The 20874-nt window shown below is 35.3% G+C and overlaps 1 protein-coding gene across 7 annotated transcripts in view; it reads left to right on the top strand.

The window, feature by feature from the left end:
• Positions 1-20874, top strand: part of LOC150107050 (tRNA-splicing endonuclease subunit Sen34-like) — a 225015-nt gene that overhangs the window by 53608 nt on the left and 150533 nt on the right. The window lies entirely within an intron of this gene.

The raw sequence follows: 20874 nt of genomic DNA, 5'->3' as shown, positions 1-20874 counted from the left end.
AGAAATGGAGCTAGCTGAGGAATTAGATAAGTACCAGATCGACATAATAGGGGTGACTGAAACAAAAAAGACCAAAACTGGTGAGATCTTTCTGAGCAATAAATACAAAATGTTATATTCAGGCAATGACAATCAAGGAAAAGAAGGAGTAGCCATAGTATTCAACACAAAATACGAGGCTAATCTTCTTGAATGGCAGTCAGTCTCAAGTAGAGTAATGTGGGCAAATATGAGAATGGGGAACTGGACAATGAGACTTATTTGTGCCTATGGTCCCACAGAAGGTTCTACTAAGGTAGAAGTGGAGGAATTTTTTGAGGCTTTAGAAAAAGCAACTGATACAATGAAAAAGGAAAAGTTGGTCCTTGTTGGGGATCTAAATAGTAGAGTAGGAAATGATTGTGAGACATACAAAAATATTTTGGGAAAATTTGGAGAAAAGAGCAAAGCTAATAATAATGGCAAATATCTGTTGGATTTCTGCTCAGGACATGGACTGGTTATTACTAACACCATGTTCCAACATAAAAATGTGCACAAATTCACATGGAGAGAAGAGGCTAGGAATAAGAAAAGTCTCATTGACTATGTTATTGTTGATAGTGATGTTTTCTCCTTGGTGCAGGACACCAGAGTGTACAGAGGATTTGAAATTGGAAGTGATCACTATTTAGTCTTGAGCAGGATAAAATTGAATTTCATATTGAAAAGAATAACATGTAAGAAAGTTTTAAAGCGAATAAAAGTTGAGCAGCTCTCAGATGTGCACTGTAGACTAAAATACAGAAATATTATTGAAAAGAAAATGAAAGAGTTTGAGAACAGGAATCAAACCTTGGAGATTCAGTGGCAAATTCTGAAGGAAATATTGATTGATTCTGCCAGAGAGGCATGTGGTGAGGTTGTGTGCAAGGATAAAAAAATCAGAACTCCCTGGTGGACACAGGAAGTTAAAGAGGCAGTGAAGGAAAAGAAGAAAGCGTATCAAAAGTTCCTGGCAAATAAGTCAGCTTTTACTCTTACAGAATACAGAGACAAATGTAAGAAAGCTAAACAGTGTGTAAAACTAGCTAAACAAAAGTCATGGGAGGACTTTGGCAAGAATATAGAAAATAAATATCAAGAAGGCGGCAAAATATTCTGAAGGTTGTTGAAGAAGCTTAGGAATGGAGGAAAGAGTGCTGTAAAAGGAATTAGAGATGATAAAGGTGAAATGAAAACAGGAGAAAAAGATATCCTTGAAGTATGGAGTAATTACTTTGAAAAACTGCTAAATGAAACAAGCAGTGATGACAGCACAGTGATAAAAAACACTGACCAGGCGTGCAGTCAGGAATACATATCCATACTTGAAGTAGAAAAAGCCATCAAAGGCTTGAAATGTGGAAAGACAGCAGGAGTAGATGATATTCGACCAGAAATGCTGAAGTATGGTGGTATAAGAGTCTTACAGTGGCTGCACTGCATAGTTCAGAAAGCCTGGACAGAGGGACGAATTCCCGATGATTGGAGTAGAGCTCTCATAGTACCCATATATAAAAAGGGAAATAAAATTGAATGTGAGAACTACAGAGGTATTTCCCTACTGAGTGTTCCTGGCAAGATCTATGCAAGTATACTTGAGAAACGGTTGAGAAGACTTGTGGAAGAAAAGCTTGGTGAAGAACAAGCTGGATTCAGGCCAAATAGAGGCTGTCAGGATCAGATCTTCACTTTACGACAAATAGTCGAGAAAGCATGGGAATATAACAAAGATCTGTATTTAAGTTTTGTCGATTTGGAAAAGGCATATGACAAGGTGCCAAGAGAGAAGCTATTCAATACGCTGCAGTTATATGGTGTCAATGGGGCATTATATCAAGCAATACTTAGTCTTTATTTGAGTTGTGAGTCAGCAGTTAGAATTGAAGGAAGTACAGGAAGATGGTTTAATGTTAAATCTGGTGTGAGACAAGGATGTACATTATCCCCTCTGTTATTCATTATCTATATGGATCACATTATGAAGGAATGTGGTATTAAACCTGATATCAAAATTGGAGATGTTAATGTCAGCTCTTTGCTTTATGCGGATGATGTTATACTTCTAAATAAATCCGCTACAAGTCTGCAAGATTCTCTGACTAAATTGAATAGCTGTTGTAATAGATATGGTATGATGGTCAGCAATAAAAAGACAAAGACAATGAAAATAGGCAGAATCATTGAAAATGTCAACTGTGTTGTGAATGGAGAACCTGTGGAACAAGTAAAACATTTCAGCTACTTAGGCACAATTTTTAGTGAAGATGGTAAACTAAATATAGAAATAGACTACAGAATCAGCAAAGCTGGTATCGTGGGAAGTCAATTGAATAAATTCATATGGAATAAGAAAGAAATTAGTCGGAACACTAAATTAGCTGTATACAAGACTGTGTTCAAACCAATTTTAACTTATGGATCTGAGAGCTGGGTCAGAAGTAAAACACTTGACCAAAGACTAGAGACCGCAGATATGAGAGTCCTGAGAAAGATTGTTGGCGTGAACAGATGGCATCAATGGCAATATCATATAAAAAATGAGGATATTAGGAAAGAACTTGACATTGTCAGCATCCAGGAATGCGTTAGCAGAGCTAATCTCAGATGGTATGGTCACTTAAATAGAATGGGAGAGGAAAGATTAGCAAAACAAGTGTTCTCTGCCAGGTTGGCAGGAAAACGACCCAGAGGAAGGCCAAGATATAGGTGGATTGATACGGTACAAAGTGCCTTAGACGATAGAAATATCAGATCTGATAATGTTGGAGTCTTGACAAGTAACAGACTGATTTGGAGGAAAATTGTAGATAGGAAGTTAGTAATGATGTAATTTTTTCATGTAGTACTGTCATATCCTGTACACCCCTTGAGGGTACTTGGCAAGAATTTGATGATGATGATGATGACATTTGTCTCTATATTCTCTAAGAGCACAAGCCGACTCTTTTGCCAGGAACTTTTGATATGCTTTCTTCTTTTCCTTCACGGCCTCATATATATATATACACTAAAAAAAAAATATATATATATATATATGAGGCCGTGAAGGAAAACTAACTTCCTGTGTCCACCACAGAGTTCTGATTTTTCTATCCTTGCAGACAACCTCACCACATGCGTCTCTGGCTGAATCAATGTTTTATTCATGATTTGCCACCGAATCTCCAAGCTTTGGTTCCTGTTCTCAAACTCTTTCATTTTTTTCTTCAATAATGTTTGTATATTTTAGTCTACAGTTCACACTTGAGAGCTGCTCAACTTTTACTCGCTTTAAAACTTTCTTACGTTATTCTTTTCAATATTAAATTCAATTTTATCCTACTCAAGACTAAATAGTGATCGCTTCCAATTTCAAATCCTCTGTACACTCTAGTGTCCTGCGCATCAGAGAGAAAACATCACTATCTACAATAACATAGTCAATGAGACTTCTGATTCTTGCCTCTTCTCTCCATGTGAATTTGTGTACATTTTTATGTTGGAACATTGTGTTAGTAATAACCAGTTCATGTCCTAAGCATAAATCCAACAGGTATTTGCCATTATTATTAGCTTTGCTCTTTTCTCCAAATTTTCCAAATATTTTTGTATGTCTCACAATCATTTCCTACTCTGCAATTTAGATCTTCAACAAGACCAACTTTTCATTTTTCATTGTGTCAGTTGCTTTCTCTAAAGCGTCAAAAAATTCCTCCACTTCTACCATAGTAAAATATTCTGTGGAACCATAAGCACAAAAAGTCTCATTGTCCAGTTCTCCATTCTGATATTTGCTCACATCCCTCTACTTGAAATTGCCTGCCATTGAAGAGATTAGCTTCGTATTTAGTGTTGAATACTATGGCTACTCCTTCTTTTCCTTGATTTTCATTGCCCGAATATAACATTTTGTATTTTTGCTCAGAAAGAACTCGCCAGTTTTTGTCTTTTTTTTTGTTTCAGTCACCCGTATTATGTCGATCTGGTACTTATCTATTTCCTCAACTAGCTCCATTTCTTTGCCATTCATGCTTTTTATGTTGATAGTAAATCTTGATCTTGAACTCTAGTGATATTGAGTTGAGGTGTGTGTTTTAGGATTTGTTCTCATAGCTGACTTTTCACTGTTCACTCTGGTTCCCTGGTGAAAACAACAAGGGCCTTGTTGAACCAGGTGATGCCCCAGTCGGCATGAAATTCTGTCATGTTGTACCATCATTTGAAATTTTGGTTTAAGCCAGTAAGAATAATAATATTAATATAATATAATATTAATAATACAATTTGGTCGGCTAAATCCCAAATTGCCATCCTCATGCATTCATTGTCCAGGTAGATACATAACAGGGTGCACCACGAGAAGGTGAGGATTGGACATTAGGTCAGAAGACCTGATCAGTTTTCTGCATTCCTTTAAAGGCTATGTGGAGGTCTCTCAGTTATACAGCTTTTACCCTTAAGCATGACAGTCATATGTGAAGAGTACAGAACAATCAGTCAAAAAGCAAAAGTTGTGTTGTATGTCATTCTAGAAACAAATAAACATAAAATCAAATTGGAAATTAATGAAACACAATCTGGTTTTCAGGAAAATAAAGGTACTAGAGAAGGACCCTTCAACATTAGAACTATTATAGAAAGATATCTGGAGAAGCATAAAGAAGTCTACTTATGTTTTATTGACTATACAAAGGCCTTTGACAATATAGAACATGAACAACTAATAGAATATATTAAAAAAAATTAGAAGTAGATGGTAAAGAACCAGATTATTGATAAATCTATATTGGGAGCAAACTGCCTGAATAAAAATATCAGGAGAAACCTCGGAGGAATTCCCATTAAAGAAGGGTGTTGGACAAGGCTGTGCTCTTTCTCCTATATTGTTTAACCTTTATACTGAAAATATCTTCCAGCAGTTAGCAGAATTTAAAGGAGTCAGCATAGGAGGCAGAAATATAAACAACTTAAGATATGCAGACAATATGGTACTGCTGGCTGAAAATAAAAAAGTTCTTCAAAATCTACTAGAAGAGATGCTGAAACTAAGTGACAAATATGGACTTAATTTCAACTTGAGAAAAACCAAAACCATGCTGGTAACCAGAGAAAAAGGGAAAATATCCCAATGTGAATGTTAAGATCAGAGAAGATACTTTAGATCAAGTAGAGAGTTTTATATATATATCTTTTTTTTTAAAAAAGAATTAAATGACTAGAACCGAGATTTAAGTGAAAAGGTTTTAATATAAAAACACGACTAGTTTCGGCTTGTAACAGCTTTCATCAGGTGACATTATAAAAGAAAGAAAAAAACACTAAAACACTGAAGCTTAAATAAACTATGAACATCATAGAGCATCTATACATAATTGACATTAAATCGTTGTGGTTGTATTTAAAGCTGTTCTTTCGTTTGTTGCATTGTTGGGAACGTACATGCATGTAGCATCTTGTGAACACCAGTATGATTACAGCTGAATGACTATCTGGGAGGTTGTAGCTCAAGTTATTATTTAGATGAACAGGATTGAAGATGATTTCCCTAGATTCCACGATTTTTTCTCTCTAGTTCATCATTGCAACGGAAGATGTTAGTAGATTTTTCCCAGCAGACTTTGTGACTTTGGCTTTGATCATTAGGATTAGCCAAGAAAAGGATATGACTTGATAATGCACTGGCTTGCTGTCTCTTATAAGTAAGGTCCCTCATGTGTTCTTCCATATGCAATTAGACAGATTTGTCTGTCTGCCCAAAATAAGGAATATCACAATCACACAATATTTTATATACACCAGGGTATTTTAGATGATGATGACAAGGTTTTGGGTGGCTTATTAAGAAACGGATCTTTGGAAGTGGAGTGAACAAGGTCTGATATCGTATTTTCTTAGAACTACTTTTGCTAATTTATGTGAAACTGTACTTATGTAAGGAATAGATATATTGCCTTTGAATCTATTTGTTTCTTCTGAGCGATGTCAAGGAGGATTAAGAAGGAATCTTTCAATGATTCTCTTGGAATATCCATTAACTTTGAAAGAAGTTTTGAGATGGTTTATTTCTGTAAGAAGTTCATTTGGGTCATCCAGAAGAGAACAGGTTCTATGCCCCAAGGTGGAAATTATTCCAAGCTTATGAGGAGGGAAGTGATGGGACTGACTATGCAGATATCTGTTGGTATGTGTGGGCTTTCTATATATCGATATTTTGAGTTTACCAGAAGAGCGGGTCAGTTTGACATCAAGAAAAGGCAGGGAATTATCCGTTTCAAGCTCGGCAGTAAACTTAATACTTTGATGTTGGCTATTGAGATGGTCAAGGAAAACCATAAGGGAATCATGTCCATGGCTCCAAATAATGAAGACATCATGTAACATAGTGTTTCCAAACTTTAGGTGTTAAAATAAAGGAAGAGATAGCCTTAAAATCCTCTAAGTAAATATTTGCGAGTACAGGGGATAAAGGATTACCCATAGCCAGTCCATGATTTTGCTTGTATATAGTATCTTGAAATCTGAAGTAACCGGACTTGATGCAATGTGTAAGCAAGGCTAACATTTTTTTGGATAACTTGTCCTTGAGTAATGTTAGGACTTCATCTGTTGGGACATTAGTGAACAGAGAAGTTATGTCCAAGCTAGCCATGATTTCATCTTCATTAACTGTTATATCCTTGATGAATGTAACAAATTCTGTAGTGTTCTTGATAAAGGATGATGACTTGCCTGAAAAACGTTTGAGGTATTTGGCAAGATATTTCGAAAGGTTGTACGTCGGAGAATTGATATCTTCTACAATGATGTGTAGTGGGGTGTTCTCTTTATGGATTTTCGGAACACCATATATGCGAGGAATTAACGGATGGAGAGAGCGTAGAGATAAGCGAATGTTTCGGGATAATTCAGTGGTTGATTTTAATAAGTTGTTTGTACGATTTTGAAGTTCACGAGTTGGATCTCTCTCGAGTATTGAGTAGGTATCATTTTGTAGTAATTCAAGCATTTCATTCTGGTAATCTTCAGAGTTGTGGATGACTGTTGCATTGCCTTTATCCGCAGGAAGGATTATTATATCTCTGTTGTTTTTTAAACTTTTAATAGCTTTGTGTTCTGTTAAAGTAATGTTATCTGCAGGTGGTTTTGCGTTATTGATAATAAAGATCGATTCAATATGTAGAAGTTTTGCATCTTGTGGAGGGAGAAAAGAAGTAGCTTTTTCTATTTTTGTAAGTAGTGTCTCCTTTGGTTATTTTTGGGGAAGGAATAAAGTTTAGACCTTTACAAGGATGCTTTTTTCTTCATCTGAAAGTATATAAGAAGATTTGTTGATAACGACTTCGTCAATATTGATGTGTGGTTTTGAGTAGTTCCTATTATTTTGTATTCTTTTTAATGTTTCAAATTTTCTTATTTAATTTAGAGATATCTCTAACATCTCTAAAACTAATTTAGAGATGATGGGAGAAGATAGGACTCTGTTGAAAATCATTAAGAAAAGGAAAACCACTACCTTGGTCACATACGAAGGTACGAATCCCTACAAAAAAACTTTTAGAAGGAATGATACAAGGAAAAAGAAATAGAGGAAGACAAAGAACATATTAGATGGGAAATACGGGACTGGACCATTTTGTCTTATGAAGAATGTAAGAGAGAAGCACAAAACTATACATGGTGAAAGCTCATGGTAGCAACCTCTTGGAAGGAGATTACGCCCGACAAGACAAGTAATAATGTAAACTTAATCACATTTTACTATCAGAAATACAAAATATACCTCTTAGCAGCACATTCTTGAAATTTGTTGATGCCAAATAAAAATAGATGAAAATAAAAATTTATTCCATAAAATATTGTCTTGTCACGGTCATTCCTTTCTATAACAACACCATTATGCATTCATTGAGAATGGTTTGCTGAAACCAGGAGTGATATTCAGAGCTGAAAGATGAATCATATTTTGAAAATAATTGGCAATATTGAATTCATTTGTAGTGTAGTGGTTACTGTTTTTATGAATGTTTGCTTCTTTGTTTTCAAGCATATTTAACATGTGGAATTTAGTCTGCTGCAGTGTGTTTGTGTGCGAATGTATTTTTTTTTGCAAAAGATGAAGGATTTGTAGAAGGAGAGCAAGACTGGATCACATTACATTATTCAAATATGTCAATTTACTACGCATGGCACGTGTGGTAAATGTTTCAAAAAGCAAATGCTTGAAGTGTGACAGTGGAGTGCTAAATGATAAAAAGCAGGAAAATCCAAATGAGAATGTTGACAAGGCTATAGCTGAAAATACAGTAGTGAAAGTGAACAAGGGTGAAGGGTACATATATGAGTGATAGCATGAAAAAAAAATGGAAAATGAGAATGACAAGATGGTAATGAAAGAGAGAGAGAGAGAGAGAGATAGCATGCTTACCTGCAATCCTTCACAGGACAAAACATGAGATAGAACATTTGGAGAAGTGAGAAGTGCAAGGGAAGAGAAAGCAGAATATGAAAGAATGAAAGATTAAGGATGTTAGTGAGTCTGTTAGGATGCAGGAAAGGAAAGTGAAAGAAGATTATATTAGATTTACAAATCTCCAATTTTGTTATCAAGGTTTAATACTACATTCCTTCATAATGTGATTAATATAAATAATGAATAAGTAAGGAAAGTGTGTAACCTTGTCTTCTTCTTCTTCATCCTATCATGATTTTTGGTTCAGATGGCCTATTCCAGTCTCATGCCATCATCGTTTTCTTGATCTTTCAATTCTTCTTTTTAAATTTATTTTACATCTATATAGTATTTTTGGCAATCTGTTATTGTTCATTCAATTTAGATGTTCTAACAACTTTTGTTTATATTTTCTTATATAGCATTTAGTTGGATTTATATTTAGGGATTGTGAAATTTCATTTTTGCTGTTTGAATCCATTTTTCATTCTTCTTTTTAATGGTCCATGTATCATTTCCATATAATAAAGTTGGACTGATGTATCCAACTATCGACCAATCAGTATCTCAGGAGTGATGGTGAAGATTTTGGAAAAATTGGTTAGGGTTCTCATTCAGAAATGAGTTGACAGTGAATCTCTACTTTGCAATGAACAGCATGCGTTTACTAAGATAAGGCCATGTTTTAGCAACTTGCTCACATTCAATAATAATGTTATCATAGAAAAATTCCCCTTGTCAGGTTCAAAGACTTTTGACAAAATACAGCATGGTAGACTGTATTTTGTCAAATTCAGTCTGTGAGTCTGCAAGATTTTATATTATTATTTATGGCATATCTATGGAGTCCAGAAACTTATTGCTGGAGGCTCAAATCAACCATCATACACACAAATCCTATTATACCTCTGCTTGAATTCATTCACCTTCAGGGAACTCGCAACAAATTCTTTCAATCCATTCCACTCTCCACACCAAAAATCTGGTTTGCACACACCTACTAACCACACTCTTAAGAATTTCTGCAGATGGCTCCTAGTATTCCACAGACCTGTCACCATCTTGATCACTTGTCTCTGAATCTTTTCGACCATCTCCTAGTCCTCATGAAATCCAGGTGACTAAATCTGTGCACAGTAGTCAAGATATGGCTGAATCATAGCCTTATAAAGAGGTATAATAACTTCCTTATATTTATGATTTATGAAAACACAATCATGATATGAATATCATGATTGTGTTTTTCAACATCCAAGTAATTCGTTTCAGCTCTTTTACGAACTTTTGCAATATGCCCTCTGAACGTTAATTCCTTGTCCATCATTATCCCTAAAAACTTAGCCTTATCAATTTCTAGCAAACCAATAAAATCAGTATGATACACCATATGTCACCTTATCAGCCCAAAGTGTCACCTTTTCAACCCATAACCTTACACCTTTTAGTTTCTTTTAGGAAAAAAAAAATTAATGCATAACCTTACACATTGCAACATTAAAGTGACAATCATTATCCTTTGCTCACAATGCCAATTTATTTAAATCATTTAAAATAACTAGTCATGTACCAGAAGACAGGCAACATACAGTTATTTGCTGATGAAGCCAAGATAGGTAGGGTAATCAGATATGCTGCTGATATGCAGCACTTGCAGAATGATTTAAATAGGGCTGGAATTTGTGGGCATGGGAAAATGGATGTCAGTTCAACGTCAGTACATCCAAAGTGATGTACTTTGGTGTGATTAGATATCCAATGTCGTATTATATTGGTGGGATTATGCTAGAAGAAACTGATCAAGCTAGGGATCTTGGAGTGTTAGCAGATAGGAAGTTGAAGTTCTGGAACCATGTAGCAAAGATTACAAATACAACTCAAAAGATAATTGTAATGCTGAAATGAACTTTCACATGTAAATATAAGAATGTCGTTTTGCCTCTTTACAAGGTCTTGATAGGACCTTACTTGGACTATTGTGTGCAGGTCTGGTCTCCTGGTTTCCATTGTGATTCTGATACAGTGGAGAGAGTGCAAAGGAGAGTGTTAAAAATAATATCATGATTGTGGAGTACTGATTATGAAGACAGGTTGAGAATTTGAAGACTGCAAACATGAGAAAGAGGGGTGATATGATTGAGTCTTACAAACTTCTGAAAGGGTCATACAGGATTTCAGTTGATGGAATTTTTCATTTTATGGATTGTGGGGAAAGGACAAGATGGATATAGGAGATGAATCCACCCCTGTATCTGTGGCACATTCAGAAAAAAATAGCCAGGTTTAAAAAAGTACAACCTCTACACATCAGTGCTCATCTTAATTGGTCTAATCCAAATAATTATAGGATAACTTTGAACACTTTAATTTATCAATTAATTGTAACTAATTGTAACCAGATCTATGCAGAGTGTGGGGGACAATGTGTTTGTTTTAAGATACTGTATATTAGAAAACAATAATGAAGGAGAATGCTATATTTGGTTAGTATATTTGAATTACTCAAAGGTGTAAAATTTAGAAGAGGAGGACGAGGCTTACCTCCTTCGACTACGGTACTGTTTTCCATTGTAAATATGAGCAAAAAGTTATAAATTTATTGAAAATTATATATTAAAAACTTGTCTATGTTATATATAAAAACTTGCCTACCATGTTAGTTCACACTTCACACACGCAAAACAGATGAAACTCCAAAAACAAAAATAGCAACTCATGATAAATCACAATGCTCAATTGGATTGGTTGACATAATAACCAATCACAGCCTCTAGGTGCTATTGTTTCAGAACTCACCCTGCCTTGTCTTCTTTGGCATTTAAAACTACTAGAATTTTTCGCTAAGAATTTGGCATTCTGCGCCATCTATACATCTTTCCAAAGGGCTCTCAAAGGTGTATGTATTAATGTGAATGTGATGTTTATACATCAAAAAGTGCCCTCTTCATGAAGCATTAGTATATTATGTTTACTTTTAGAAATCACGTGACGTCTCGAAACAATTAGGGGATTCTTTAATGGGAATAAATGCAGAAATATAATATTGATGATATTGTCCTTCAGTGGATGAAACCGCACACTGAAGTAGCATTGGTGGAGTAGGCGCATTCTAGACCAGGAGGTTTTGTTCTCAGTGTTAATCCCATGCTGTGCCAGACCAGATTTCTTATTAATAAAGAAAGATTTGTTGGGTTTTTTTTTGTAATTTTTTCTCCCCAGAACATTTTTATATGCTGATGTTAATTCTCTACAGGAAGATTTGAACAGACGTTTAGCTTGGACAAATGAGTGGGATTGCAGTTTTAATATTAACAAATGCAAGGTATTAATTTTAGGATACAGAGATATAAGGCTACATACTATATTGGTAGAGCTGTACTTCAGGAAGTGGATGAGATTCAGGATCATGAAGTGATGGTAGACTGGACTGAAGATCTGAGGGCACATCACAAGTGTTTGAAAGACTGCACATCATGTTGCTGCTATGATACAATGCATCTGTATAATATATTGTTCAGATCACATACATCTGATTGTTGTGCTCAGATTTGGTCACCTAGATTTCATTGTGATGTGGAAACACTAAAGAAGGTCCAGAGGCGAATGACCAAAGCGATGCCAGGACTCTGGAGTGTTGGTTATGAAGATCATTTGAGGGAATGTGGATTACAGAGGTTGGTGGATAGGAGGAAAAGAGACAATATGATAGAGACCTTCAAGTTAGTTAAGGGATTCTATCAGATTAATACAGAAGGAATTATAAAAAGAGTGGATGCTAAGATGGGAAGAACAAGAGGCCACCCCTGGAAGTTGTATAAAGATGTGGTGAAGAAGGTGCAAAGAGTAGATTTTTTACATAGAGAGTTGTTAGTGGGTGGAATGCATTGCTGGAGCTCATTGTGAATGCAGGTAGTGCAAATAATTTCAAAGCTCATTATGATAGACATGTTGCAGATTCAGTGGGCCTCTCAATGAGTATGTTTGAGTGGGCATAGTCTCAGTGACTATGTTGACTCCATGGAGTTTACCAAAATAATAATAATATATGAATTCACACCTTATCCATATCATGTTGCTCTTTACATCATCATCTTGTACTATTTTTTTAATAATCCATTGCTAATATTCCACCTTTTACACACTAGCCTTCCTACCAGAAGGTGACCTGTTATTTTCAGGTTGAAATATCTGGCATGAAATATTTTGATTTTAATTGTTTCATATATCCCTGTGTCTATGTGTAGAAGGTTCTGGCTAAGTGGTTAATGTATATGCTCTCCAAGGCTGCAGGTTTGAATACCGCCATTTGCATGGATGTTTGTGATTGTCTTTAGGTGGGATATGAATTTCATTACCCAGCATGAGACCACTGTCCCTACTAATTGGTGGTCTGAAGTGGCTTGAAACGTTCCATGTTTGGTCTCTAGAGCAAGGTTTCCAGACCAGGTAAAAATGAATAAAAAGTACAAAAATATAAGAATTTAATAAAAATAGAAAAAAATCATTAGCCCATTGAAGGTACTAATGTAGTATAAGCTTGCAACTTTTGTTGATGGGAGTCGTATTAAAAAAAAACCTGGACAAAGCCAAATAGGCAGCATACTATTCTAATGGCTTACTTTATATCACTATAGTGATAGTTGACTGCATTTATATATGGCTTCTCAGCCCTTTCAGGATTTGAATTTTCTTAAATATTATTTAGTTTCTCATTATTTTAATAGTATGTTCCTATGGGGGGGGGAGGTCTGGAAAGTTCTGATAAACACCTAGAACAAAAATGATATTAAAACAGCTGTTATAACCACAAGAAAGAACATACGAGGATATAAAAACATAAATTACCCTCATAACTCTGCTACTACAAATTAAAGATACCAATAAATTATATACTTGGTTTAATCTTTTATCCAAGTGTAAGCAAACAAGTTTGTGCCTTAACTATTTTTAGGACTGGGGCCACTCATATAAAGTAGCTAAGACTTCACATCACTTGCCTTGGTATCCCATAATGCAAAGCACATATCCTTATGAGTATGTATAATGTTATGCATTATGGGAAGGGTCACTACCCAGACTAGTTTCGATCTTCATTGAGGTGAAAAAGTAAAGGGTTGCTCATAATAGGCCTAGAGTAGTTAGTATAGGGGTGCAAAGCCTGATAGTATTAGGAGAAAGAAAGACAGATAGATAGCATGAGAGATAGAGAAAAGGCCTCAGCTCTTTTATATCATCATATAGTTAAAGGCTATCAGTTTTCCTTTTTCACCAATCTCATATAGATGAACAACCCAAAGACCAATTGAAATTAAAGCGCTAAGATGACTTACCCAGGTGGTTAGCCCCATCTGGATTAATTGCCTTCAGTTGGTCTTCTCTGCCTGAGATTGCTCTCTCTCCAGTCATCCCTGCAATTGACTATAAAACCACATTGAATTAAGAGCATGAAACTATTTAAAAAACTTCTCATAGCAAGAATAGATAGAATTTTATCTCTCCCTGGTGAATATTGCATAATGTGGGTGGTCTACACCATCAAGTGATAAATTTGATATTTCGAATGCTTCTTTCTAAATACAAAAATAGTCTGACTGAACAATAAAATTTCCACAATACAATATTATGAAGCATTTTGATGTCATATTGCTGGTTTTCAAAAGCATGTTTCTTTCTAACCTCCCATAAATAGTATTTCAATTCATTAATTATAAAAAACAAAATTCTCTTTCCATTGCTAACAGGTGGTAGGTATTGTAAAAAAATAACCTGTTCTGTTGTAAGTAATGGAATGCCCAACATACGTAATCTGTTCCAAATATGCAGAACAAGAGGGCAGCTGTAGAATTCATGTTCTACTGCTTCCAATTGGTAGAAGATGTCACAGATTGGATCTCCGATGTTAAAGTACCTCCATTTGATGGTATTGATTGGAAGGTGGCCATATTCAATTCTCCAAGCAAGATCCCTCCTGTTAGGGTACCCTTGAAACTTCATCAAGTTATAAAACAAAATATTGTTGTCCGTACCTAACTGTGGAACTTCACGGCGAAAGAGATTAAAGATTTCTTTATACCAAATTTTACTTTTTTTAATGGAAAGAATGTCAATTCCAGATTGTTTTAGCAGACCTTTTCTGCATGTGTGGTCAGTCTGCAATATTTTATGGATTTTAAAAGCTGTATTGCTTAAATAGCAGAATTTTAAGACTGGAAGTCCAAATCCTCCATGCTTCTTTAATAGATGAAGAAATTCCTTTTTAACTTCTTGGTATTGGCTGTACCAAATATTTGCAGAGGTTTACTATATAATTGCTTTTCTTCAGCTTCTGTTATGCATGTAATATTTATTATGTATAACTGAGCAGGAAAGATTATGGTTTTGAGTACTATGGCTTTAGAAGAAAAGGAGAGTAGCCCTATTTTCCAGTCTTCTAACATTTCAAAGTTCTTATATATATAGGCTGACCATATTTCCTTGAGACAAAAACAGGACGGAGGTTATGTAATATTCTGTATTCATGAAAAAGTAAGACAATTAAAAAGCATTTTTACTTTGCCCAATATGTATGGTGATTATTGCTTCTGATTTGATACTTGCTGAAGAAAATTTTGGTACATAACTTTTATTGATCAATGTCGACAAGCAGTCATTTGCACAAAAACTCTGGCCGTGACTCATAGTATAAGCAACAAGAGCTTCACTTGCTGCAATTTTATCACTTTTGCTATCACCATCACGTCTCAGCATAAACGAGCTAATGTTTTTAACTGAAGCCAGAGTCTTTTCAGCATCCTTATGTTTCTGGCTATGTAGATGTAGCTTCTACCTCCATGAGCAACAGAAAAATGGACATTACAATGTTGGCATACCACTTTTGTTCCATCACTACACAGCTTGTCCAGTTTAATAAATTTGAATTCTTTCTGGAGATTGTCATTAAAACCGCAGTTTTGCCTCTTTGACATTGCAAGGATAGACTTAAAACTTTAAAAAATATGAAATTTAAACCACCTGTTGAATAATAAAGTCACCGGTTAGCATACAGACAAAACAAAAAATAACACTACAGCAGAACATACGCCGCTTCTGAGACGTAAGTGTTGGCAAAATGTATTTATTATTTTCTCTGAATAAATCACTGCAGATATTGATATTTAGTATTGAATAATGCAACTCCATGGTTATACAAATTACTGGTATCCATGATATTGATATACGATTATAGGTTATGAATAATAATTTATGATCGACCAATATTAAAGTAAATTTTATTAAAACGACAGAACAGCCGGGAAATATGAAAAAAACGGTACTGTCCTGTTCAAAATGGTACGTATGGTCAGCCTATATATATAAGTTCTTGGACTGGTAATATTGGGTAAGTGGAGAAGAGAATTAAAAGTATAATGAAGGGTTTCTTTTAAGGGTTAGTTCAAAAGGAATGCCTCCGAGATGCCACTTTCCATGAACTTTTAATTTTGTCTTGTCTGCATTAATAATTACTCCGCTGCTTTTGTTGAATTTTTCAAAAATACCAAAAAAAAAAAAAAAAAAACATATATATATATGGAATCATTATCCTTCAAAATTCCCACTACATCATCAGTATATGCTAATACCTTATTTTCCTTTATAGTTCAAGGAACTGTTATTCCTCTCACAGCATGTGTATTGTTGACTTCCTGTAAGAAAGGTTCAAGAAGTGCAAAGAGCAGCCTTGCTTGACTCCTTTGCAAATGTTTACCAGATCTGACAGGAACTCATTAACTAGGAGGCGAGTGGTTGAATTGGCATAGGCTCCTTTGATAACGGATAGCAGTTTTTTACCTACACCAATTTGCTGGAGGAAGTGGAATAGAAAGGGATGCCGGACATCATCAAATGCTTGAGTAAGATCTACTGATAGCATTGGCATCGACTGCTTTTTCGTGTTAACTTAACAGATTAGATCATGTAGCAGAAATAGATTAAATTCTACTACTCGACCTGGTACTGCATACACCTGTGTGCTTTTAATTATATATCTCATACCTACTTTGAGCCTGTTATTGATAATGCAAAAAAAATATCTTGTAGTCAGTATTAGATAGAGAAATAGGTCTCCAGCTGCTGATTAAGGTATGGATATTTAGGAATGAGGTATTTAGGAATGAGGATAGTGTGGCTTGCTACAAATTCACTTGGTATGTGTCCTGATGAGAGAAAGGAATTAAATCATGTTACTAGAATGGAAAGAATAAAATCCCAGGCCCCGCAATAAAGTTCTATCCATACACCATCAGGTCCTGGGGATTTTCTAGAATTTCTAGAATCAGCTAGAAACTAGAATTTCTAGCTGATTTTGTATCTTGTCTGGCATTCTTTATAGGCTGTGGTAAATTCAAGAAGAGATATGACAGATATTGTTTTGCTAGTTTGGGTCACCCACGATGAGTCTACTGACTCCATGGAGATACCCGTAATAATAATAACAACTTCAGATGCTGTAATGGGTCTGTTAAGCCCATCTTGGATATGAACAGGAAAGCCATTATTGTTCCAAGAGTTATAATTTCCAACAGTACCATTGTCTTCAAACAGATTTTTGTAGTGTTTTTGAAAGGAGTCAGGGATGTCTTGAGTGGTGGACATGTCATCTACATCAACACAGACTTGAGTCCTTTCTTTGCAAAATTTTGTGAATTGCCTATTGAAGAATGCAGCTGAAGGACTGTCTGCTAAGTGCTGCCGTATTCTTATCTTAAAATTTCTTTCTTGTACTTGTTTCTGCCTTTCCAGTGCTATCTCTAAGTTAATGTTTCTAATGATGTTGCTACATTCTATACCATTGTATTGGTTTGTTATGAACCAGTTCTCTCTTTAGCAGGTCTTTCAACTTTTTCCTTTTGAGGAAAGCCTGTTCCTTTCTCCATTCCATCATATTCTGCTTTACTGCTTCTTTGAATTTTAAACACATATCCCAATTCCAGGTAACATTATTCCAATTTGAACAGAGGGTCTGGAATTTCTTGAAAGATACCAAGAAATGATTTCTTGATATCTTTAATTTGTAGTTTCTGGAATTTAGTTGAAAAGATCAACAGAAAATTTGGTGTAAGTCTCCATGGTCCAGAAGAGATATCTACTTTTTCCATGTAGTGGAAAAAGTAGATATCTCTTCTGGACCATGAGACCATCAGAGTACCAATACCCTGATTCATGTATGTGTGTGCCTGTAGATTAGGATTGCAAATCCTAATCTCCAGGTTTTCAATACAATTCCAGTCTCCAGCTGCAGTGATGCAGTGGGTGCCATATAAATATGATTCCAATTCCCAGAAGACTTTTCGTCTAACTGTTCCATTGGATGGAGCATAAACATTTATAAACCTTATTACACATCCACAGTATTTCCAATCTATTGTCAAGAAGGGATCAGAACTGTCCCTTCTGCATCCCTTTTGGATATTACAGAATGACCTAAGAAGGGGGGGGGGACAAGAATAAGAACTCCTACTCCAGCCCTGTTAAATCTTCCAAAGCTCTAATAAGAAAGAAGTGGATATCTATCAGTTAAACTTTTTATATCTTTATAACTGCAGAAGTATGTTTCTTGGAGAAACAAAAACCTGATATTGTGGCATAGCATAAGTTTCCATATAGTTTCTTGTTTAATTTGGCTCTGGAATCCTCATACATTTAATGAGGCAATGCAGAAAAAGGAGATACCAGTGACACTTCATTAATCATAGTAAGTCTTTAACTTCTAAATTTTGGATGAACCCAATGAGGAGCAATTGTGTAACCTACTTCTTGTAAACTGTTTTCCAGTTTTTTACAGTTGCTTTCCATTGCTTCAATTTCATGTCTGTCATTCTTGATTTGGAAGCTGGTTATTTTCTTTTCATGTAGGTAATAACTATACTGAGAAAACTTTGAATCATTAAACTTTATTATATTTTCTTTAATTGTATCTTTTGCTTTCTCTTTATTAGCATGAGTTGGTTCTTCATAATCCATAAATTCTTTTGAGCCTGAAGAGTTTCTATTTGATGATCCACAATTTTATTTGATGATTCTTTTTCTTTTAGAGGCAGTTCTTTTTTTTAAATTTTTTTTTGTTTCTCTTCAATTTTTTTTATTAATTCATTTTTCCTTTTTGATGATCTTCTCTGCATATTAAGCTCTTTCAGTTGTCTTACTTGCTTTACTGTTTTCTCTCCAGTTTCTCCTTGTAGAACAGTATCATGTTTTTGCATTTTGTTTTGTACCTGTTCGGTTGTTATATTAGGTTCGTTATTGATAATTTCAACTGATGTTCCATCAGTATTTGACTGGGAAAGTTGCTTCTGCAGATCTGGAATTTTAGGGCTAATTTCTAGCTGATTTGGTCGTGCACTTTTTTATGATTTTATCAAATGTACTTTGTTTAAAAGTGCCATCTTTACTAGACAGAAGATCTGGGAACTCTTCCTTATGCCTCTCTGATATATATGGTGTTCTAATTGGCTCTACCCTGCTCCCACTCTTTCTGCGAAAGTTCTAAAAGGACTGGTGTTAACACAGTGTTCAGAACTGTCACATTTTTAATCAGCGCCTCGGGGTTTGAGGCACTGATTAGCGATATGTCCGATCTCCGTGCAGTTGAAACATTTAGATTTGGGATAGTTGCCACCCAATTGATCGTATGAACCAGAATGCAGGCATTGACGTTGTACTCCAGGATAGTTTACCTTAACTTGGATTGTATTGATGTTGACAAAATTTGGTCCAGGCATCTTCATATTCATTGTGAAGGTGACATCACCAGAAAACCAATTTGGATCTTCACCTGATAAACCCTTTCATTCATTTACTAATCTTACCCCATTTCAAAAATGTCTGTATAAGAATTTCATTACTATTCTCTATATATTCCATCCGAAATCTTTTGATTTTTATGTTTTTACCTGGCTCCTGACCATTACAGGAACAATTGTGCTACCTTCGAAAGTAAAACCCTGTAATAGTTTCCACATCTTTTAATGCAGTTGTCTTATATATATCAATACAACAATAAATCTTGTTTGCACCAACCATCTCTTTTAAAACCTTAGTTACCTGTCTCGCTTCTTCATATCCGGGAATTTCAATTCCTAGAGTTTGAACTCTTGAAGGAATTGGTACCATTATCTCAAGTGGGAAAAAGACTATAACCTCTGCATCTGATTGTAAGAAAAAAAAATCCTTTCAGTTGTAAAACTAAGAATTAAATAATCCCATGATACAGAAATAATTCTACACCACCAGCAAATGCTTTATTTGAGCTATTATAAAATGGCGGCCGTGATACTGCTAAAAGTAATCCTTTAATGCAGATATTAACTGCACTACCAGCAATCTTAATATTTATTTTAAAAAACCAGTGCTAGTGGGGACGAAACCACCACTAGCACCAGTGAAATAAAATCAAAGTGAAAAACAAAATGAAAGAAAACCAAAGTACTTATCTTGCCAAAAATCAGTGGGAGCCAGACCCAGATGTGATACCAAGGTTGAAATAATGTAGAAGTCATATTTTCATATACGAGTTGCCAAAAGGTGTCGCACCTTATTATTAAATAACTCTAGATGAGAGAAAGTTGTTGGAAGTTTTTCCACTTGGTTATACTACAAATTAAAGATACTAAGAAATTATATACTTAGTTTAATCCTTTATCCAAGTGTAAGTAAGCAAGTTTGCACTTGAACTATTTTCAGGACTGGGACAACTCATATAAAGATGCCAAGACTTCACATCACTTGCCTTTAATAAATTTAGTTTAATCCTTTATCCAAGTGTGAGCAAACAAAGTTTGCACCTGAAAATATCTTCAGGACTGTAGCAGGTGGTGCAACTGTTGCCACTCGGAGAAAAGGTGGACCAAGCTCTCATCACTCCTTGTCTCACTATCTCCCACCATGCAAAGCACGTCCTTGCGAACATGTATAATGCTATGCATTGAGGAAAGGGCCACTACCCAGACCGGTTTCGACCTTTATTGAGGTCTCATCAATGGGAGGCAGACCCAGAGGTGGTGACACTAAGGCAGAAGTAATAGAGAGGTCATATTTACCTATATGAGTTGCCAACAGGTGTACCACCTTATTATCAATTTACTCTGGATTTAGACTTAAACTTCCAACATCACTTGCCTTAGTGTCCCATAATGCAAATCACATATCCTTATGGACATGTATAATGCTATGCATTATGGGAAGGGTCACTACCCAGAACGGTTTCAACCTTTATTGAGGTCTCTTCAGTGGGAGCCAGACCCAAATGATTTCTTGGTATTTTTAGTTTGTAGTATAACCAAGTGGAAAAACTTCAAACAACTCTGCTACTAGTATATTCTTTCTTGTGGTTATATCTGTTGCTTTAATATCAATTTTGTTCTAGGTGTTTTTCAGAACTTTTCATATCC

This window comes from Typopeltis vanoorti, chromosome 5, assembly GCF_054136105.1.
Source record: "Typopeltis vanoorti isolate ZY-2024b chromosome 5, IOZ_Tvanoo_1.0, whole genome shotgun sequence".
Lineage (NCBI taxonomy): Eukaryota > Metazoa > Arthropoda > Arachnida > Uropygi > Thelyphonidae > Typopeltis > Typopeltis vanoorti.
Note: the sequence above shows the minus strand (reverse complement) of the source record. Positions and strands in the feature narration are given on the sequence as shown.